The sequence below is a fragment of the Canis lupus genome, chromosome 38, assembly GCF_048164855.1.
Source record: "Canis lupus baileyi chromosome 38, mCanLup2.hap1, whole genome shotgun sequence".
In the NCBI taxonomy this organism is placed as follows: domain Eukaryota; kingdom Metazoa; phylum Chordata; class Mammalia; order Carnivora; family Canidae; genus Canis; species Canis lupus.
Window position 1 is genome coordinate 10,236,226 of NC_132875.1, and position 8,275 is coordinate 10,244,500.

Below are 8,275 nucleotides of genomic sequence, written 5' to 3' on the forward strand. Positions count from 1 at the left end.
AGATTTCTAACATTCTGGCAAAATATTTTCAACATGTTGGACCCCAGCTCACCCCAGGGAGTTTGAGGTTCTGCTTGGATGTCAGGCCTTCTTTTTCATTAAGAGTCACTCTTCCAACAATCCTACAGAATTCCTATCCCATCATCTTCTGTCATAGTGAATATCTATGAGCTGCCAGCCATCTCCCCTTCTAGAAACATCTCTTGCTTTTTCTGTGACCCAGATGGGGCTGTTAATAACCATATGACTCCTTGTCACAGATTTGGCGGGGGTAGGGAGGGCGCTGACTCAAGGAGCGATACCAAAAGTCTTTTTTAGGGAATTTTATGCACTCTGGAGGAGTGTGTGTATTTTTTTTTCCTTAGAAGTTATGATTTGTTGGGAGTTGTAAACAGTAAATTGAACCAGCAGAGTTTATAATGTAATCAACTGACATTATTTTTTTTATTTTCCACTACCCTTTGAAATTTCATCTTATCTACGTAAAAACTCCTATAGATCAAGTTTCTAGTCATGCTTATATCCTAAAATCATTTTAAGTCACAAATGCAGCTCCACTTTAGAAATTGTGGTGTTGAGTCCAAGATGCTAATGAAAACTTTGAACTTGACTTAAAGTAAAATACCTTTCCATTTCTTGACTTAGGCCTGCTTTAGACTGGGAGGCAGTGAGGGAGAGGGGTAGGGGCGAATGCCATAATTGATTTTTTTTTTTTTTATGATAGTCACACACAGAAAGAGAGAGAGGCAGAGACACAGGCAGAGGGAGAAGCAGGCTCCATGCACCAGGAGCCCGACGTGGGATTTGATCTTGGGTCTCCAGGATCGCGCCCTGGGCCAAAGGCAGGCGCCAAACCGCTGCGCCACCCAGGGATCCCCCTGATTTTTTTTTCTGTATTTCTCTACCTTAAACTTCTAACTGCCCACTTCCAAGCATGTTAACTAATTTCCAATCCTTTTGGAATCAGAGTTATGGGTGGGAGAGGGAGGAATGTCAAAAAGTGAGGAGAATTCTTTCTTAAGATGTTCTTTTACTAAGCTGGCTTCATGCCATCTGGGTGGCAAATGTTTACAACCCTACCTCTTGCAGGTTATTTCATGGATCTTTGGGATGTTCCCATTACTGGAGACTTCCTTCCTGCAGTTCCCCTGACCCATTTAGATAGATTTCTTGTGAATCCTTCTGCAGCCCCCGAGAATACACTATTCACCTCCAGCTTCATGTTATTGAGATTCCCTCCATCCTTCTCAATGGGCAGGACCCAGGTTGAGCCTGCACTGGCTCTTCTCCTAGCTGGCCTATCTCTAGTCTATCAGAAAGCTTCACACATCTCCTGTCTCAGCAGACTTTGGGCAGATAGGGCTGTTCCAAAGCAGTCCCTCTATGTTGCATTCATGGCAGCTTTAGCTTGTCCAGCTTGTGACTCAGACATCAGATTCCAGTTCTGAGCTGTCCCAGAGTTAAACCCTCAGGAGGCTTGAGGGTAGGAGGTAGCTCACAGGAGGTAGCATGGCTCTCTATCCATTTCTTTGCAAACTCTGCATGGGATGATCTGGCTCTGGAATTTCACCTTTATTTTACCTTGGCGACTCACTGGAAACATTAACTTAAAATGCTTTCCAGATAATATGTGGCCTAGAGATATCAGGGTCCCTGTGGAGACAGCCTATCTGGGAAGACAGAGGCCAAACAGCTCAGAGATAGAGAAAAAACTTGACACTTTCTGGAGCCCTAGATTTAGAACTTGAAATTTAGAAGTTGGAACTAGAGCTACCTCTACAACTTGTCCTCTAATCATCCTTTTTAGCCTCTGCTGGTTTGCATTTGGTTTCTGTTACTTGCGGCTGGGAAGAGTCCTGCTAACGCCCCCAGTTGCTTTGCATGCAATCTAGGAGCCAGACAAACTAGACCTATCTATCACCCCTAAAGTTATCCAACACTTTTATCTTGTCACTACTTTGTTCCAGCATTATCTTCTCAGGGAATACTTCCTCCCTTCACCTACCTTGCTCTCAATCGCTCTTGTAGCGGAAAGGAAAACTCCCCGCGTCCCTGCCTGCACCTACCTGGGCATGCACATGTGCACCCAGGGTGAACCCCCTGCCTGCTGACAAGTCAGAGGAACAGGGGACACCCATTTCAGAAGTAGCCCAGTCTGAGGGGTAGAAAGAGAGCTTTACCAGGCTGTGTTAGTATGCAAAGTTGAGGCCACAGAGTCTTGTTCCAAATGAAAGCATTAAAACATGAGGAACCAAGTTGGTTTTTATTAAAAATGTGGCAAGAATCTAAACTGAGCTGCTGAGAAGTGGAGAAAAAAAGGCCGGATATAAGGAAAAAAGTCTCTGAAAGATAAGGGGAAGGATGTGGCAGGGACTGCTGGTTTTCCATGGACACGTGTGCTCACCTGATTTCATAGTAAAAGAGACCAGGCCTAACACATGGCCACTCGGGGAACAATTACACTTCCTAACCTACGCTGCAGTTGGTTTAGTCTTAGGACCGACTTCTCACCCATGGAACTGAGCAGAAGTGGCATGCACCACTCCTTGAATGAGTGCCAGAGGTGGTAGGATTCCTCTTCCACTCTGTTCCCCTCTTTTGCCACTGGAAGTGTGGCAAATGTTAGCCACATGAACAATGCAGAGCATGGGGAGGACAACTAGGTCCCTGAATGACCATGTGGAGCAGAGCCAAAGGTTAGCCTGGAGCTTCTACTTCAGACTGCTATGTCAAAGAGAAAGATTTTTTGCCTTTGAGCCATAATATCAGGGGATTTCTTTATGCATCCTTGTTGCCTTACCCATGACACATGGCATCCCAAATAGAGTGGCTAGTGAGGTATTTCCTATCCTGAGATGAGCAGGGAAATTGGACGGGGGATATGTGATATAAACTTAAAGGTGTTGTCAATTGGGTGCCATGCTGCAGCTCTTCTTGGTAATCTGAAAATCCAGACACTGAGCAGCAGCCTTATGTCAGGGATGTTTTTGAGAAACTAATGATAGGTGTGCTGTAGGGCAGAGAGAGATGGGAAAATTGGCTTGAGGAGATGAGACACAGAGACTGAGAAATTGTAGTAAAGTGACTGGAAGAAAGCTAAGCCCCTCAAGACCTCTGAGTTTTACTGAGGCGGTGGCAGGCTCTCCACAGTATGGAGGATGGAAACTCAAGCCAATTTTCTTCCATAACAACAACAACAACAACAACAACAAAAACAAAAAACACCAAAACAAAAAACAAACAAACAACAAAACGAAAAAACAGCCCAGCCAGTTAGAAGATGCCAGCAGGCACTTAGGTTATATCCTGCTCTCTTGTTCAAATCCTCTACCTTACAAGGTCCAATTCAAAAGTCATTTCTTCCACAAACTCATATCCACCCTGGGGTCATCATGAGAGGGGACACTTTGGGAGTATTCTGCGAAGTTCCATGAATGGGAGCCCTGGTCCCTAGTAGGAGCTCGTAGGGAGCTCAAAGTAGTAAATATGAAATTCAGCTTTGCATCATTATAAATTGAGAATATAATTTTATGAAAAGAGTATTTCGCTAAGGACAGGCTGGTTTACAAAATGCCATCGTGGTCTATCATCAGAAGGCCAAGAAGTGAGCTCAGATTCCTTTTCTTATTTCCTTTAAAGGGAAATTTGAACTGTTCCTGTGCCCAGGGGCATGACAAGTACCTTCTCTCTGAAGGGGTCAGTAGCCTCTATTAACGTCTGAAGGATGGCCCTACATTCCTAGGGCCCCTCCCATAGGTATCGAATTATAAATATAAAGTTGCTTTTTTTTCCCCCCTTTCAGGAAAGATCCCGACTTCACCTTCCTTAGCAATGGAATAAGTGACTGAAAAACAGCAGTTGCTGATGAAATCCCAACTTCCAGATACATTCCAGGGCTTATTTGTGGAGGGAAATGTTCTTTACCTTTTGAACTTTCAGATAGCTGGCAAAAGCACACGGGTAAGCTTTTTTCTTTCTTTCTTTTTAATTAAACAGGAAAAAATATCACACCCTGGCTTGGCTGGTTACCAAAGGCAGGGGTTTCACAGCTATTCCTGAAGGATCCCTTCACAGATGAGGGGCTGGGTGACAGGAACAAGGACCCGGCATGGTGACTGTAACGGCAACCCCCTCCATATCTTCCTAGAAACCAGCTGCAGCCAGGGCTTCTGGAAGGGGGTGACGAGGAGAAGCGTAAGTGATTCGTTTTTCTGTGTACCATAACCTTGCACCTTATTGCCTATAAATCAGAGCCGTTTGAAAATTCACCACATCCTTTTTCTGTCCAGGCCTGTGACACGGCTTCCTTTAATCCAGCAGATAGATGCCTGTGGTTTCAGAGCCCTGGGATGTTCCACTCCGTGTGCCACATGCATGTGGTTAGTTAATGACCTGGGTGTCTACTGAGGTTTGTGACCACGGATTGTTGCAAAGCTCTACCTGACTCCTTTCTTCTCCTAGAGAAGATGAGAACATTCTGACCATATTAGTCATGCTGGGCTTTCTTCTTCTTCTTCTTCTTTTTTTTTTTTTTTTTTAATACACAGGAAATGTTCCTCTCCAAGAGCACATAATTTGGCCAATAACAGCTTCCTAGGTTCAGAGCAACTTCACCATCTATCATGAGTTCTCCAAGATAAAGTTTGTAGTAGCACTTTTAGCAGCAGAAATGTCACCAAATTGCATAAACCCAAGGCCTGCTTTGGCATCCAGTCACACTGCAAATATTGATTGAGCAGAGTTCATTGGGGTCAGTAAGATGAATTGGACGGTTTATCCTTCATCCTTAGAATTTACCATGAGTCACACAAAGTCACACAGGCTTCCTTTTGTTCGGAAAGAGGCATTTCAATATTGAATTGTGGGCAGCAGAGAACGCAGTACTCCTGTGACATTAGAGCTTTGGCAAGGAGAGTGTCAACAGGGTTGGATGTGAGATCCGCGTGGCTGCTGTCTGGGGCTGAAATGTACCCTCTTGGCACTGGAGCATCCAGTGGGAAGAAGCCAGGCTTGCAGCGCTCATGAGTTTGTAAACAGGGCCATGTACAGTCCTTCTAATTACTATTTTGTCATGTGGAAACCGACTATAGCCTATTAGATGGGAAATTCACCTCTGAGGCTGTCTGCATAATTTAAAAGAGCCAGTTACAAAACAGAAAGTAGAGGGGAGAGTTGTCATCGTCTACACAAAGTCAATCGATTGGTCGGTCACTCATCTGTCATGATCACTCTAATGTGTCAACTTGGCTATGCTTATGGTACTGGGTTATTCGATCAAGAACTCATCTAGGTGTTGCTGTGAAGATATTCTGTAGATATGATTAACATCTACAAGCAGTTGACTTTATATAAAGAAGATTCCTGGATAATCTGGGTGGATCTGGCCCAGTCCTTTGAATGGCCTTAATAACAGAACTGAGATTTCCGTCTGGAAAAAGAAATTCCACCTGTGGACTGGAGTAGTTCCTGCCTGAGAGTTTCTACCCCACCCTTCCTGACAACATACCTATGGATTTTGGATTTGCCCAGACAGCCTTACAATCACAAAAAAAAAAAATAAAAAAAAATAAAAAAAAAAAAATTCCTTGCAATCTCTCTCTCTCTATGTATATGTGTGTATATACACTAATGTAATTAATATATTATACTCATATATAATAGATTTCAATGTATCATAGGATGTATATTATTAATGTATGCAATTAATATTATGAGCATGTAGATATGTATTCATATGTGTTCATACGTCTCCTACTTTTGTTACTTTGACACTGATACATCATCTTATCATTACTTAGAGGTAACAAACAGCCAACTTGATGATTTTTTTTTAACTAAATCAAATGCCAGTGCCCAAAGATAGCATGTAAGATTAGCAGTGACCTTCAGGGCATGTCTATACCACGACTACATAAAATTTTCAGTCTATTCTCAACACAGGAACCAGAGCTATCCTACTATAACACGGGTTAGATCATCTCCCTCCACTGTTTAAAACTCCGACTAATTTCTCGCACTCATGGTCAACGTCAATGTCTTTATGTCAGTGTGCAAACCCGCAAGATCTGAGCCCCAATTCCTTGAACAATGTCACTTGCTTTCACCCTCTTGCTCCTATGGTCCAGCCATGCTAGGTTTTTCTGTCCCTCACAGATGCCAGACACACTTGTTATTCAGGGTTGAGACACTATTCTCCGGGTTGATTTTCCTTCCTTCATAGCACCTATAGCCACTTGAAATATTCCATATTTACTTACTGCTCTGTCCAAAATCTATCTTTTCTAGAATGTAAAGCCCTATAAGAGCAGGGAGTGCTTCCGTTTTGTTCACTGCTGTATGTACTCCAGTGCACACATAAGTTAGGAAATCTGTTAATACCTGTTGAATGAATGAATGAATGAATGAATGCACTTAATAGTGATGAAGTCAGACATATATGTAAGTTGGTGTTATTTAGATAAAACAATTGGTTTGCCAAATGTTCATTTTCTGCCAGGCCTTTCTTCCCCCCAACCCCCCCCCCACACACACACAAGTATCATTTCAAAGGGAACTGATGTGATCTAACCTTGAAGGTCTCCTTTCTTCTGAACATTTCTTCAGTGGTGGCCATATTGATCACTTTTTCCATGTTGAGATCCTCTCCTCTTAACTTCATGATTCTGTGCTGCTCGTCTATTGGTCAAGATCCATCTCTAGAGTTACCTTTTCTAACCGCCTTAACAGAAGTTACCTTGGCATCCCCTGAAATCCTCAAAGCACATGTCACCTCTGCTGCTCATGGGATATAGGACATTGGCTGTCCCTTCTTCAACTACATCTCAGGATACCAATGAATTCTGGGGGGTCAGAACAGTGCATTACACTTCCCTGACCCCCTGCATCCACCAGCATCGTGCCACATGATGGCAGAGTTCCAATTCCAATTTGTTCGAGAAATAAATGGGTGAGTATTGTTAGTCATTTGTCTGGTCAATGAAATGAAAGAGGAGGAGGAAAAGGAACTGGGATGCTGAGAAACAGTAGAGCAAAGAGAAATGAGCTTTCTACACTCTGACACACTTATGCTCATCTTCAGAGCACACTAGCCCATGGCCTCATGCACCAGGTGGAGAACACGGCAAGGAATGAGATCCCATGGCTTGTTTGCTAAGTAGGATTTCCATTTGAAGAAGGTCTCCTCCTTCTATCTCTGCAATGCTATAAGTGGAAATAAATTGGAAAAAGGAAACCAAACTTGCTTTTGTCTTATTCATACTTATTTCCACCTTCTATTGAATATTTATCAGTGCATAGACTGTCTCTCCTACTGGAATATAAGGCATATGGGAGTGAAGCCTTAGTCTTTATTCACCACAAACTCCACACTGCCTAGAACAATATCTAGCACAGGTAGATGCTTAGTAAGTATTTGTCGAATGAATTAATGAAATAGTTCCATCAAAGTGACTAGTAGTACCCATTTCTATCCTGTCATGTTCACTTGTTTTCTCAAAAAAAAAAAAAATAGTCAATATTCTCCTTCCTTAAGTCTGGTTGGAGGGGATCCCTGGGTGGCTCAGTGGTTTGGCACCTGCCTTCAGCCCAGGGCATGATCCTGGGGTCCTGGGATCGAGTCCCATGTCAGGCTCCCTCCATGGAGTCTGCTTCTCTCTCTGCCTGTGTCTCTGCCTCTCTCTCTCTCTTTCTGTGTCTCTCATGAATAAATAAATAAATAAATAAATAAATAAATAAATAAATAAATAAATAAAATCTTTTTTTTTAATAAATAAAATCTTTAAAAAAAAAGTCCAGTTGGATAGTTGTTTAATTCTGTCACAACTCATTTATTTAACATCACAATCAAACCCCTTAGACACTTCAATTGCAGGACCATGAGGCAGGATCATACTGACCTCTACATATGTGAACAAAAATGTAGTGTCCTGTGTATATTCAGCTCTTGACTAAAGTGACCAGATGTTTCTAGAAATTTAAAAAAGGATTTTTGGTAATTTTTAGAAAGAAAAAGTTAGAAAGTTAGCAAAAGAACTTTTAGCCAAGCTCTAGAGGTGCTAGAGATGTATGGTGGTGATGGTTGCACAACAGTGTAAATGTACTTAATGCCACTGAGCCATACACTTAATAATGGGTAAACTGGCAAACTTTGTATTATGTACATTTTACAATTAAAAAGTAAATGGTGAAGAAATGAATTTTGAAAACTATTAGCTGGGGCACCTGGGTGGCTCAGTGATTGAGAGTCTGCTTTTGACTCAGGTCATGATCCTGAGGT

At 42.4% G+C, this 8,275-nt stretch overlaps 1 long non-coding RNA gene across 1 annotated transcript; it reads left to right on the forward strand.

Moving 5' to 3' along the window:
* The first annotated feature begins 3,850 nt into the window (after positions 1–3,850).
* Positions 3,851–7,236, forward strand: LOC140626618 (uncharacterized). Its single transcript, XR_012025681.1, has 2 exons — positions 3,851–4,194; positions 4,290–7,236. It is a non-coding gene; the product is annotated as an uncharacterized lncRNA (long non-coding RNA).
* Positions 7,237–8,275: the final 1,039 nt, after the last annotated feature.